Genomic DNA, 12,914 nt, shown 5'->3' with positions numbered 1-12,914 from the left:
TGGCCCCGATGGAATTGTTTCAGCGGTTGGCTGGAACATTTAAGAGAAGGAAAATGTTTTTTTTAACTCTAAACAGAGGGAATTGAGTTGGGAATTGGGAACAGAGGGGAAAAGGAACTTTAAACCCCGTCTCTGATGATGATTATCATGAAACCGAGCTTTGCTCTGAGATTTTAACCAATGCTGTGTTTTTATAATTTAATTGGTATTTATTTTCTCAGACGTAACTTATTTGGATTCCTTAGAAGATGCCTGTAACAAACTGGATCCGTCAATAAGTAACTCATTTACAGCTTTATTGTACTCAATCGTGAGAAGTTTAATTGCAGTTTTCTTCCATCATTTTTCTTGACAGCTGTTGAAAAATACTGTGGTAGAATTGGATTTATACTGACTTTTAGGAAGCAGATATTTGTTCAAAAGCAGTCGGGGAGTGCAAAGATCCATGCCAATATTCAGAATTCATATTTCCCTTGAATGGAAGGTTGTGATAAAATGGTACATGGTGTGTTTTCATTGCCTGTTGAAAGACTTTCATGCAGTTAAAATAAGCATTTTGATGGTGGTTGAATTAAGAGTTTTTGTCAGTCTCTTCTCATCATGGATGATTAGACTAAAACGTCTGCTTGTCTTGACTTGAGATCACCACAGCTTCAGATAACATGCTTTGTGATTGAAGGTCGAAATATTTTGAATTCTAATAGGCTGCCAGATGAATTGCTTGAAATAGACTGTAAAATTTCAAGGCTTCCTTTTCCATCTGCTGTGAAAAGAACCATTGGGAATGGTTGAGCTTGATGATCATAGAATTACGGGATGGTGATTCTAAAACCCTCAAAGGGAAGTTGCTATGGAGATCTAGTTCCAAACTGTGAAATGATTCACCTCTGAAAGGCTTCAGGGTCTGAGAAGCTGAACACATCATTGTTCAGGTGGTCATTGGTTAGGAAATTGCTGGTGCCTGTGTAATCAGCACTCCTGTGGTAGTTAACGATCTAAAAAGGTTTGTTCTGAATGATGTGGGACAACAGCAATGTGCATAAGATGGCTTCTCTCAATCATAGTTTGCTCAGCCTGGTGCTTGTAAAAATACAGTGAGCTAAATGGCAGAGAAATGAACTGCTTCATTGAGGAAGTCTTTTAAAAACAAAATTCTTTTCTGTGGTGGATTTGACATCTAAAGTAAAAGGAGAAGAACTGTTTCAGCTTAAAAAGCTGTGGTTAGATGTTGCAAAAGTATCACATTTATGTATTTATTTTACAAGAAGCAGAATGGTAAGGCTGTGTATTTGTATTTGCTTGCAGGCTAAAGGAGTAGTACTGTTAAGAAACTAAGATTTCTACCCAGCCACACATCGGGAACATAATGAAGTAGCCTCAATATGTTCGTATTGCTGCCCCCTTCCCTTCCTTCCCAGTTTTAGCAACTAGGAGGCACTGCTTTGACAGTTGTGGAAAAAACCACCCTGTGTAACCAGGATTCAAGTTAATCAAAGCATATGTTTTCTCTCTTAGTTTCTAACTTGTGTGTTTTCAGGATAGGGGAAGGGAATAAATAGAAAATCTTTGCATAAGTGCATAAAGAAAATGCATTCTGTCAACCATTGTTAAAATTTGCCAGTAGATTCTTAAATTATTTCTTGGAAACTTCAGCACACACACAAATATCTAATGTATCTTTTCAAGGAAGGCAGAAGGCATTTACTTAGTGTACAAGTAGTTACTCACTGTAACTGTATCTTATTAAACATAAAAAGTTTTCTTGACCATATGAAACTTAGATAAAGAAGCTTGTGTTATTTCTTGCATGTCTGAATGTCTCCCTTGTCACAATCTTTTTAACGTAATCTGTTAATGGGATTTAGTAAAGAAGACGGCAGTGGCTACTAGATGGTGCCAGATAGTTACAGAACACAACTGACATGTAGTTATGACTGAAATATAATGTTACTAGTAAGAAAAGCAAATCCCTGAGTTTAGGGATTACTTCACTGCTAAAATGTACAAAATAATTAGTTCTCTACTTACAGTGTAATTGGTCAGCCAATCTGTAGCAAGTAATATGCTCAGTTTTCTGTTGGGATGCTGGTTTGAGTTTTATACGGAAGAAGGGACTAACATCCAAAGTGAAATTGTTACATTAAGATTTGAATTTAGAGCAGGAAACATTCCAAACCCCTTTTATCTGGTCTAGCGTCTCAAATAAGATGCGAAACATATATTACCTTTTGTTTTCAATATTTCAGGTGCTGTTCTAAAAAGATCAGTTGATATGTCTTGCAATTCCAAGCTTGTACCGTTATGTGAGGTCCTAAGAACTAGGGTATCACCTTTAATTTGTTGAAAATTAATCACTGCTTATGGAAAATCATGTATGAAGAGCAAACTGTCTCTTAACCAGCTAATGATTAAAATTTTTAAATTATCATTAACAGGATTTCTGTTAATAGAACCCAATAGGCAGCACTCTTATAAAATGTGAATTGATTTGCAAAGGAAAAATCTGGATGAATTGTATTGCTGCTTTTGCATAAAGTTTATGTAATATGTTAGGAATGTCAGCCAGATTGTCCAGAAGGAAGGTTGTATGATGAAGCATGTTTATATAAATTTACTGAGAAACGTTTTGCTTTTGCTTTTAAAGATATTTTATTCACTCAGCAAAACAGCACTTCATTATAAACTTATGCAGGGCATATGTGTACATAATGTCACTAATCAAATATTCTTTGCTTAAATCTTTATCAGCTCTCATTTTATTATATGTTGTCTGGTCCTTCCCCTAATATGTTTATTCCTCACCTCCATTATGCAATGAAATAGTTCTTCAGAGGAGAAGCGTTCAGATAGGGAGAATAAGGTTCTTTGTTAAACATGATGAGCTGCATTTACAGCTCGTCTTAAATACCCTTCTTCCAAAAACTCATTCGCTGTCTTTGTAAACAGTGACTGATTTGTAAACATAACTTTTTTTTCCACTCTGTCAAATTCCATAACCCATTTTTATCACATTTTTGTAAGGCACTGCAAGAAGTTTGACCATTTTGTAAAGTTCTTGTTTTATCGTAACAATGATCTATTTTAAATTTCAGAATATTTGGGAACTGCTTAGATGCCTAACCTCTTGTAGCTGAAAATTTGTCATTACTGATTTTTTCCTAGGCACTTACATAGCTAGAGACGTTGCTTTAAATGTTTCTGAAGAGAAGATGCCTTATTGAAACAATTTTACACCCTTTGTTGTGGGTTCCAGGAGGATTATTGTGTTGCATTCTGTGCCGAGTTGAACTATTCATTCTGTGTTTGTTATTTTACAAAGACTAATAACTCTCCAAGATCTTGATGAATGCAGAAAGGAGCGTTGAGCTGGCTCTGCACAGGAGCCGAGGTGGGCTCAGCAGTGTTTAGTGGCTTGGATTTTGTTGCAGCATTAGGTATCTAAAGTGGTTCAGTAAGAGTACGGTCATGGTAACTACTATGTGATGCTATGTGAGACCAAATAAAAATATCAGGGCTCAAGTGGGGTGTTCTGATATTTCTCCATCTTTGGTGTAGTCAGTCTGTGACCCAGTTCTGGGCCCCTCAGTTCAAGGACAGGGACCTGCTGGAGAGAGTCCAGCGCAGGGCAACTAAGATGATTAAGGGAGTGGAGCATCTCCCTTATGAGGAAAGACTGAGGGAGCTGGGTCTCTATAGTTTAGAGAAGAGGAAACTGAGGGGTGACCTTATTAGTGTATATAAGTATATAAAGAGGGAGTGTCACGAGGATGGAGCCAGGCTCTACTCAGTGGCAAACAATGATAGGACAAGGGGTAATGGGTACAAACTGGAACACAAGAGGTTCCACTTAAACTTGAGAAGAAACTTCTTCTCAGTGAGGGTGACGGAACACTGGAACAGGCTGCCCAGGGAGGTCGTGGAGTCTCCTTCCCTGGAGACATTCAAAACCCACCTGGACACATTCCTGTGTAACATTATCTAGGTGTTCCTGCTCCGGCAGGGGAATTGGACTAGATGATCTTTTGAGGTCCCTTCCAATCTCTAGCATACTGTGATACTGTGACCCAGTGCTGTGGTTTACCCCAGCTGGCAAGTGTGTGCCACACAGCCACTCGCTCACACCCCCACTCACCCCCAATAGGATATGGAGGAGAACTGGCAAAAAGGTAGTTACCTGTGGGTTGAGATAAGAACAGTTTAATAATCAAAACAAAGTAAAATACAATAATAGTAATAATAGGAAAAAGAGAGGAATAAAGCCCCTCAAAAACCCATGAGTGATGCACAATACAATTGCTCACCACCCGCTAATACCCAGGCCAACACAGGCAGTAATCAGCCCCTCCTGGCAATGTCCCTTGTTTATATACTGGGCATAACATGCTATGCTTTGGTTAGTTTGCCCTGTCTCTGCTTCCTCCAGGCTTCTTGTGCCTCTCCTCACTGGCAGAGCACGGGAAACTGAGAAGTCCTTGATTTATGGTAAGAACTACTTAGCAGCAACTAAAACATGAGCATGTTGTCAACATTATTCTTGGACTAAATCCAAATCAGAGCACTGCACCAGGTACTAGGAAGAAAATGAACTCTATTCCAGTGGAAACCAGGGCACGCAAATAAATTGTCTGTGAATAATTAAAATGTTTCCTGTATATCTGGTCATTTAAGGAAAAATAACTTGCTTGTGGGTTCTACTGATGGCTGCTAGTTGCTGTTCCTGATCTATGTAGATATATTGTCTTAAAAACATAGTAATTGTTAGCAGTTATGTTTTTTTAGGGTGGGACTCAGAGATTCCAGTGAAGACTGGACACCATAGAGCTTGGCAGTGAGTATTCCTAAAGTGAAGACCTTGATGACTAACTTCCAGAAAGAAGGGGTAAAAGGCACCATGGAGGTAGTGGAAAAAATATAAATGCACTGTTAGATACATAGCCATACTTCTACTTTCAAAATGGTTTCTGCTTAGGAACCACATTTTTCTACTCTGTAGACACCATCAGATTGCAAATACATGTGATTCAGTCTACTTTTGAATGGGAACATTATCTTCTGTGAACAGCTGGATATGTGGTACACTGAGGTATGTTAAAAGTTACCCACTGATGTTTGTGCCAGACCTTCCTGCATGTGCTGTCCTCCATGCAGGTGGTGCTGCCATGGGAGCGCTCACCAGGGAGGGTGGTACTGTGGAGGCTTTCCCTTGTTCCTGTTTGCTGTTCCTTTCATGAGTTCAACTCACAAAGGAAGGTTTGCAGTCATTGGAATGGAAAGTAACATGAAGCAGAGCGTGGCTGAGCTCAGGTTGATGAGAGCACTTGTCTCTGAAGTAGGTGTTTGCGTTCTTCAACCTTTTTGGCTTCTGGACATCTTGCAGTAGTCCAGGCTACGTTCCAAATGCCCGTTCTTCCACAGAACACAATTGTGTTCTAGAAAACTCTGAATAAAGAGGCTAGTTTTTCCTAGGGAGTTCTTATTTTAAACAATTTAAGTAGTATGTCAGCCATTTCAGTGTTTTTACATCGGGTACTGCCCTTCCTAGTGTCTTCTGCTAGTCCATATGAATTACCGTGTTCTGTGATCCTGGGTAAAGTTTGTTGCAAGAAGAGTAACCAAGGAGTTTGTCCCAAACATTATTTGATAGGCAGTGCAGTGATAGCATTTAAAATATATGATCAAGGAGAGTCAGAACGAGCCCTCTGCAAACAGGGCATGAAGGGCTCAAAGATTTATTCCTTCAGCTGTCAAATAATGTCCTTTACCTAGTATGACCAACTTGATAGCAAATCTCAGCAGGTGGAAGGTTTTGCCTGCAGAGTGTTGACTACATCCCAGTGGTGCTAGGATGAAAGAGCAATGGCAAGTAAACACATTTTACATCTGAAATAAATCGCTAATATTTGTCAGACAGACTCAAGGGTAAGGGCTCTGGAACAGGATTTTACAGATAAGCTCATTGAAGTGACTGTCTTGGTAACAACTTTTCTCTGTTAAAACTGCTTCCCCCAGGAACAGAATCGTGGTTTCTTCTGCCAACTGATGTGTCCTGAAGTGAATGCTTTGCCTTACTGTTTCCCAGGAAGGTTATAATTCTCATCTCTGACCTTGTATGGTACTCGCTTGATGAGTACTTTTATGCAAATGTAAATTCTTTGTATGCTCAAGAAGTTGATACTACAGTCATTTAAAATCCTGTATTGCTGCTACATGCTCTCATTGTGTGTCTGCTGGTGCAGAAATAGACTTGCCCTTTTTTGTCAAATACTCCCAATAGATTTGATATTGAAAGGACTGCCATTCAGCCGCTATTTCAGACTTTTGGGGAGGGGTGCTTGATTTGCACTCTCTTGACTGTTGCAGTATTAACACTCAGCAGGGTAAATGTAGCTGCTTATCTTTTATATAGGTAAGTAATGAATTTGAGTCCTAATACCGCACCAGTCAGGAGAGCCCAAAGCAGCTGCTTTTACCATCCTGTGTCTGTATAGCCATATGGTATGCCTAAACTCTAACGTTGTGTTCAAAGTAATTAATGCTGCAACTAATATTCCAAACTGTTTTTCTGTTGCTAAAAATCAGCTGAACTTGAGAATAAAAACAAGTGTGTTTAATGGGAATTAAAACCTTTTCTTACATTTCTACGATGCAGGTAAAACAAAATAATTATTGCCACAGTAACTGCTTGCATTTTAAATAAATTTATACATATTATTTTAAAAAAAATCTAGTTAACTTTAAAATATGTAAGTTTTCTTGTCATTTAGGGTTCTGTGAAGCTGATCATCAAGAGGGTTGCAAATCATTGGCGGTTTCTATTTTCAGAGTTCCACATCCCAGAGTAATTTGCTTTAATTTCACCCAATTTAACCCATACTTCACACCATCACCATTCAGCTTTAATAGCTATGTTCTATGCATAAGAAAAGCAGATAAATGTCCACAATTAGACTGCAAGTGATTACAACTAGTTAGGGCTTTATGAAGACAAAACTTAAAGGGCTGTAGCACAAAACAAAGCCACAAAAGATGTCTGAAAAAATTCTTTCTTCAGAAGTCAAGGTTTACTACAGCGTTTTATTTAATGTTTTTTGTACTTGATTTTGCTTATGTTGAAGATGTAGGCAGGTGCACCTTCTTCAACCGAAAATTACTCTGCTTAAAGAATATTAGGTTTGTGTTACAGGTGATTAATTTCACTTGAAATTAGCTTGCAAGGGAAAACATGCTAAACCTAGTTTATTTGTTGGTTCTTTGTTAACACGTGCTACATTGAAGAAGCTGTAAAATGTTGACTGACAATACTCTTTTGCCCTTCTAGTCATGAGTATGCATAGTAAAATATACCATCGTCAAAGTTTAATACATTCTATAATGTTAAATGTACTTGTACCTCACTCAGAAATAGCAGTATCTTTTACCGTTTAAATCTTTATAATACTGATGATAGCATGTCAAGCCAGTCTAAGTACAGATATTATTTATAATTTAATGTTTTTTGACACTTGTAGTCTTGTTCCTTTTGATAGCTGAAAGAAATTCCCTGCTTCGAGCCCCCCCACCCAGGATACCCTGTTTTATTTCATTTTGTTCTCTCCCCCATTCTCACCCCAGTAAGTGGGCAGATAGGTATTATTACTCATTTATTTCAGCGCTTATAACAGGGTGCATGTGTGTATGTGTACTGTGATGTGCCATATCAGTCTGTGATGAGCAGCTCTTTTTGATAATAGTCGTTGAACGTGTGCTGGAGAGGAAGTGCAAGTATCAATTATTCCCTAGGTCTGGGTTTTGGCGGTGTTATTAAACATTCTCTTATAGCTTATTGACAAAAAAGGCTGGTCATTACCCTAAATACTGATGGGAGCTTCAGCATGTGATGCAGTTCAAATTCTGATGAAACTGTAAATATCCCTCTTAATTACAGCATAACAATACCAACGCAGTTGCTTACCTTTTGTAAATGAATCCAAGATGCCGAAATGCTGTTATGGGGAGTTTAATATTAGCCAAATATTAGGTTCTGTTTCACTTTAAGAATAAGGAAATTAAAGAAATGAAGCAACTGAAGTATCAAATATAAATTAATCTTGAAGATATTAATTAATTTCCAAAACTGCAATTAGGAGCAGAATAAGATAAATCTAGTAGTAGTAGTAATTTGGTTTGGATTTTAGCATCTTGGTGGTGTCTTGGAGCAGCTAGAAGGCAAAATTTAGGCTTATAGGCAGCTTCGTTTTTGTGTCAAACTAGTTTTATATGCTATATCATAAAACTTTCAGTCCAATCAGCAACTACATTTAAATACTGCAAATTGTGGCAGCAAAACAATAATTCTGCTGATTAGCCCCTTTCCATTTCTTGTAAGTGAACTGTTTATGCTGTTGAGTACCTTTTGAAAAAAGAAAAAGCCAAAACAGCCTTGATTAGTCAAGGAGTAATTGGATGACTTGATTTTAGCAAGAGAATGAATTGGTTGATGATAGCCTGTAACTAAGTGTAGTGGTTCTGTTCAGATGAATACATAACATACAGTCATCAGATCTTGACAGGTATAACATAAGCAATGCAAAAATTTCTGGAGGCTGAGAGGTAAATTTTGTCAAAGAATTTTGAAGCTGATTCTTAAAAGAAATGGAAAGAGATGTGCATGCCATTAGATGATGCTTAAAATGTGGTATTTGTTACTGCAGTGCTGTATACATATTTATGTGCTGTTACTTTTGCATGTGAAGAAAAGATGTAGCCTGTGTGTCCTGGCTGCCATCAAGACTTGACAAAAAGACAGTTCCTGCTCTTCCTCAGGGAAAAAAAAACAGAACCAGGTTTCACATCTCTTCCAGCCAGTCGTGCAGTTTTCTGGATCTTTATCATCTAGTATCACTTGAAAGCGAAGTGCAGAACCAGCCATCATTGTGTTACTTCTTCATTGCTGTGTTTAAAATACTTCTGGGCCCACCATGCTTGGGCCCAAACAGCCCAGATAAAGTGCTCAGCTGAAGATAAATGTTTCCCTGAAACTGAAGAATCTCTTAGGTTTGAGCCCACTGGCAATGGAAGAGGGAGCTGGATGTGGCAGTGATTGTTTTCAAGCTCCTAATTTCTAGTAACTACAAGTGAAGTCATTACTTTTGGTGCTGTTCGGTGGCAAAATGAATTCTGCTGCTGTGTTATGCCTTACTATTTTCCTGTCTAAATACTTGGCTTGTTTTAATGGCAGTATCTGCATGCCGCTTAAACATTATGGTAATTTACCACAGTAGATTTGTTTACTTACTGCAAACTTGATGTTTCTAACTCTGTAGTCTTTGTTCTTTTACAGTAAAGAAAGTAGCAGGGGTGTTTCTTTCAAGCTAGAGTGCAAATCCATCAGCATTTTCTGGGAGACTATTTAGAAAAAGGACTGTAGCTCTGATACTTAGAATATAAAGACGTGGATTCTGTTCTACTTCGTTTTGAATAACTTCTGATAGAATATACTTTACCACTGGTGGGATACGTGGGACACCAAAGAAGTCATAATCGGTTGGTTTTTTTTTTTAATAATGAAATTACTGGTTAGTGTTTCCTAGTTGACCTTCCTGTATTGTATGCTTAGCTTAGTTGTTGCCAAACTTGCTTCTTTGGCAAGATCCTTAGTAAGCCTATTTTATGTGTACAGTTTTTCTTCTCCATGTAGGAAACTGATTCCTTTTTTTCCTCTTACAGTAGTATGCTGTAGTTTCCTATAGCAGATGGAGGGCAGTTTTGGAGCACAAACAGTATAATTTTAGGAAGCAGGCAAAAGGAAGGCGCTGTGGTTTAGCGTAATGTTTGAAAAATGCCAGGTTCTGTTCTAAAAGCAAATGCAGTTGATGAAGACATGGGATTTTCATTACATTCATTAGAGAAGCTTATTGTCCATAGGTTATGCTGTCTTGAGAATGCTGTGGTGTGGCTAGTTTTGGAGAAATTAATATAAAATAGATTATCTTTTTTTTCCCTGGAAGTAGTAAGTAAATAAATGAACTGGCAAAGTTAGATGTTTATTTTTTGAAATTCCAGAATGTCACAACATCTTTTTATTTTATTTTTAGACAAATTTTTTAGCACAGGTTTGAAAAAAAAAAAGATTTTTTTAAATGAAAACTTTGGAAGCTAGATCACAGAGCTCAGCAGCCAGGAGCCTGGTAGGTAAATATGCTGCAGAAGGTAAAGTGTAGACAAGTTTCTGACCTTGGAAAAGTCCCTTGTTGTTACAGAAGTTGAACTCTCATTATGTGAACAAGACAGACACATTGTGTTTGAAGTTCACCATATTTAAATACAGCTCATAATCAGATTGGGGTTTACCTCTGAGAGTCTCTCTCTCTTTTCCTTTCCTCCTTCCTTGAGTTTTGTCTCGTTTTGGGCTAGGCTGTCAGTCAGAAGCTGATCTGTTTTAGGATAACGACTTAAGTCAGCATTGACAAACCCTGAACAAGAAATTCACAAATAAAGCTCAATGACTGTTGCTTATCAAGAAGAGTCTCTCAATTTATGCTAAAATCTGGACATTAGTGTCAGTTCAGCCTTTTGTGTATATAAAATCTTATACCTACCAGTTCCTTATGGCCTGTGGCTGTCTCAGTGAGATTTAAATTTCTCTCGTCTAAGTGTTCCTAATAATGTAAGGGAAAAAAAAGTGCCATGATTAAGTTGATGTAATGGATTTCCTATCTATTTAAAAGGGAACTGGGAAACCTTTGTCAGCACACCTGTTGATAGGTTTTGTTCTTTCCAAGATAGGAAAATGCACTTTTCCTCTAAATGGAGAATTGAAAATTTAAGCTCAAAATCCAACATTTTAATGGAATATGTAACTAGTGTGCATTTCTTCTATGAGAAGAGTCAAGCAACACAGTGGGGAGGAGAGAGGGCTAGATTGTTACCTTGAATGGGAACTCATCAGCACAGTAGAGGGGCTGTTTACCTGACCAAGCAACTACCTGTTGCCACACATGGGTCTCTGTCACTGATGTTGTCTAAATGAGCTGCAGGATGGCTGCTGGTACACGGATGAGGACAGCTGATGGGAGGAGGAGACTTGAAGAAAACTCTGGCAGCACATTGGAAGTATTCATGGGTTAAAACATTTAATGGACTTGAGAACAAAGGTGAAATGTGCGGATACAGTTTTACAGGGGTAGAATTGCACTGAATTGGTTTTGGATGAATAAAGGACTGGATTTTTTTTTTTTTTTAAAAAGGAATGAGAAAATGTGAAGAAATTAAGATAATTGCTGGAGAAGTGTTTTACTGTTGCTGAAGAAAATGGAAAAATATAACAAGTATATAAGCTTTATATAAGTGTTTTGTTATTACTGATTCACTTTACACTTTTTTAGGAAAACCTTCATTCTTTCTTAAGACCAAAACTTTTTGCTTTTTATTTTTATGTTCTAAATGTAAGATCTTTACAGTCATGCAGCTTTTCTTCTGGCTTCAGCAGTGGGGTTTCTTCTTATTATTTTTTAACCTGTGGACACTAAATGCTGGAGGAAGATGTAAACAACTTGAGAATGTATTATTTAGATGGTAATGGACAATTTTTCCTTGATACGAGGAAGAAAGATCAACTTACTTTTTTAGCTGTGTAAATCCTACTCATCTTGAGAAAGCTGGACAGGTAGACTTTTCTTTAATCTGTATGATGATATCTTCCTACTTCTTCCCTTCCCCCCCCCCCCCCCCTTTTATTCAGTATTTTCCTTGTAAATCAGAGCAGAGCTGCTGAATTATATTTTCTAGTATTTGTTCGTCTGAACAGCCCATGTCCCATTGAGTCAGGTGAGCTGACTCAATGATACGGATTTATGGAAGGCAAAGGCTACAGCGTCTCTTCATTAATTGCCTGGCACTGGTATGGGTTAGTGCAGTGAGTTTCCATTTGACGGAGCAGCCTGCTCTCCCGTCACAGCCAGCACCAGAACTGGATCAATTGCTGAGGTGATTTTCTTTGTACCAAGGGAGCTCATTGATGGTCTTTGAAGAGAGACAGCCGGTGGGAGAGGAGGGAGCACCTGGTAACCACCGTTTTAAAGGCTTTTTATAAGTTTATGTGAAAATTATTTTGACATTTGGCTGTCAACATAATTTTAAACCTGTTTACCCTCTGTTTCGATGTAAAACCTTTGTTACTAAGCCCACTGTTTTCCTGAAGTTAACGGGAAAGATGAAGTTTTCAGATGTGCATGACAATAAAGAACCACAACTTTCTGCATATCAGTTAAGAAAATTTTTTGTAGTTTGCCCTGTTTCCTATCTTATATTTTGTATAAAAACATTTGAATTTTATTTTGGTAATGTTAAAGTAAAATTATTTTCATGGTTGATTTCTTGGGCATATCGTTGATGTTACAGGAGAGGCATATAAATACTCTGAAAATTGATCCAGGAACAAGTAACAAACTGGTTTTAATTGTTAATATATTTATTTTGTAAATAAGTATTTATTTTTGGGGTGGAATTTTATTTGGTGATGCTGCTTATCTAATAATTTAAATCCTAGTTGAATTATGTTGCCAGATTGTCTTCAGAAGGGCATGAAGTCAGCACACATGCTTCAGTAATATCTGGTTGTTTTAACCTTATGTTTCCAGTTGGCAATTTGAAATTATGGCTTCAACTGCACTTTAAATATGTGATAATAGCATGTGTTTCTAATAAGGGCCAGCACCATTTTGTTCAGATAGTGTGAATGGTTGTCACTCATATATGACAAATGCACCTTCATCTGCTTCTTTGATGGCCCCCTAAAAACCATACCCTCAAATCAGGCCGATGAAATTAGCTGCTGTGTAAATTGTGTGTCTGAGTGGTTCATTATCTAATCACCGTCAGAACCACAGTGATAAAGTAGATTGAAACAGGGACGAGGTCTGCCAGATGATTTCAGG

At 37.7% G+C, this 12,914-nt stretch overlaps 1 protein-coding gene across 1 annotated transcript in view; it reads left to right on the top strand.

Moving 5' to 3' along the window:
* Positions 1 to 12,914, top strand: part of OLA1 (Obg like ATPase 1) — a 136,676-nt gene that overhangs the window by 70,626 nt on the left and 53,136 nt on the right. The window lies entirely within an intron of this gene.

This window comes from Pezoporus flaviventris, unplaced genomic scaffold, assembly GCF_033815535.1.
Source record: "Pezoporus flaviventris isolate CSIRO_AGI_PZ_B2104156 unplaced genomic scaffold, CSIRO_AGI_Pfla_v1 ptg000001l, whole genome shotgun sequence".
In the NCBI taxonomy this organism is placed as follows: Eukaryota; Metazoa; Chordata; class Aves; order Psittaciformes; family Psittacidae; genus Pezoporus; species Pezoporus flaviventris.
Note: the sequence above shows the minus strand (reverse complement) of the source record. Positions and strands in the feature narration are given on the sequence as shown.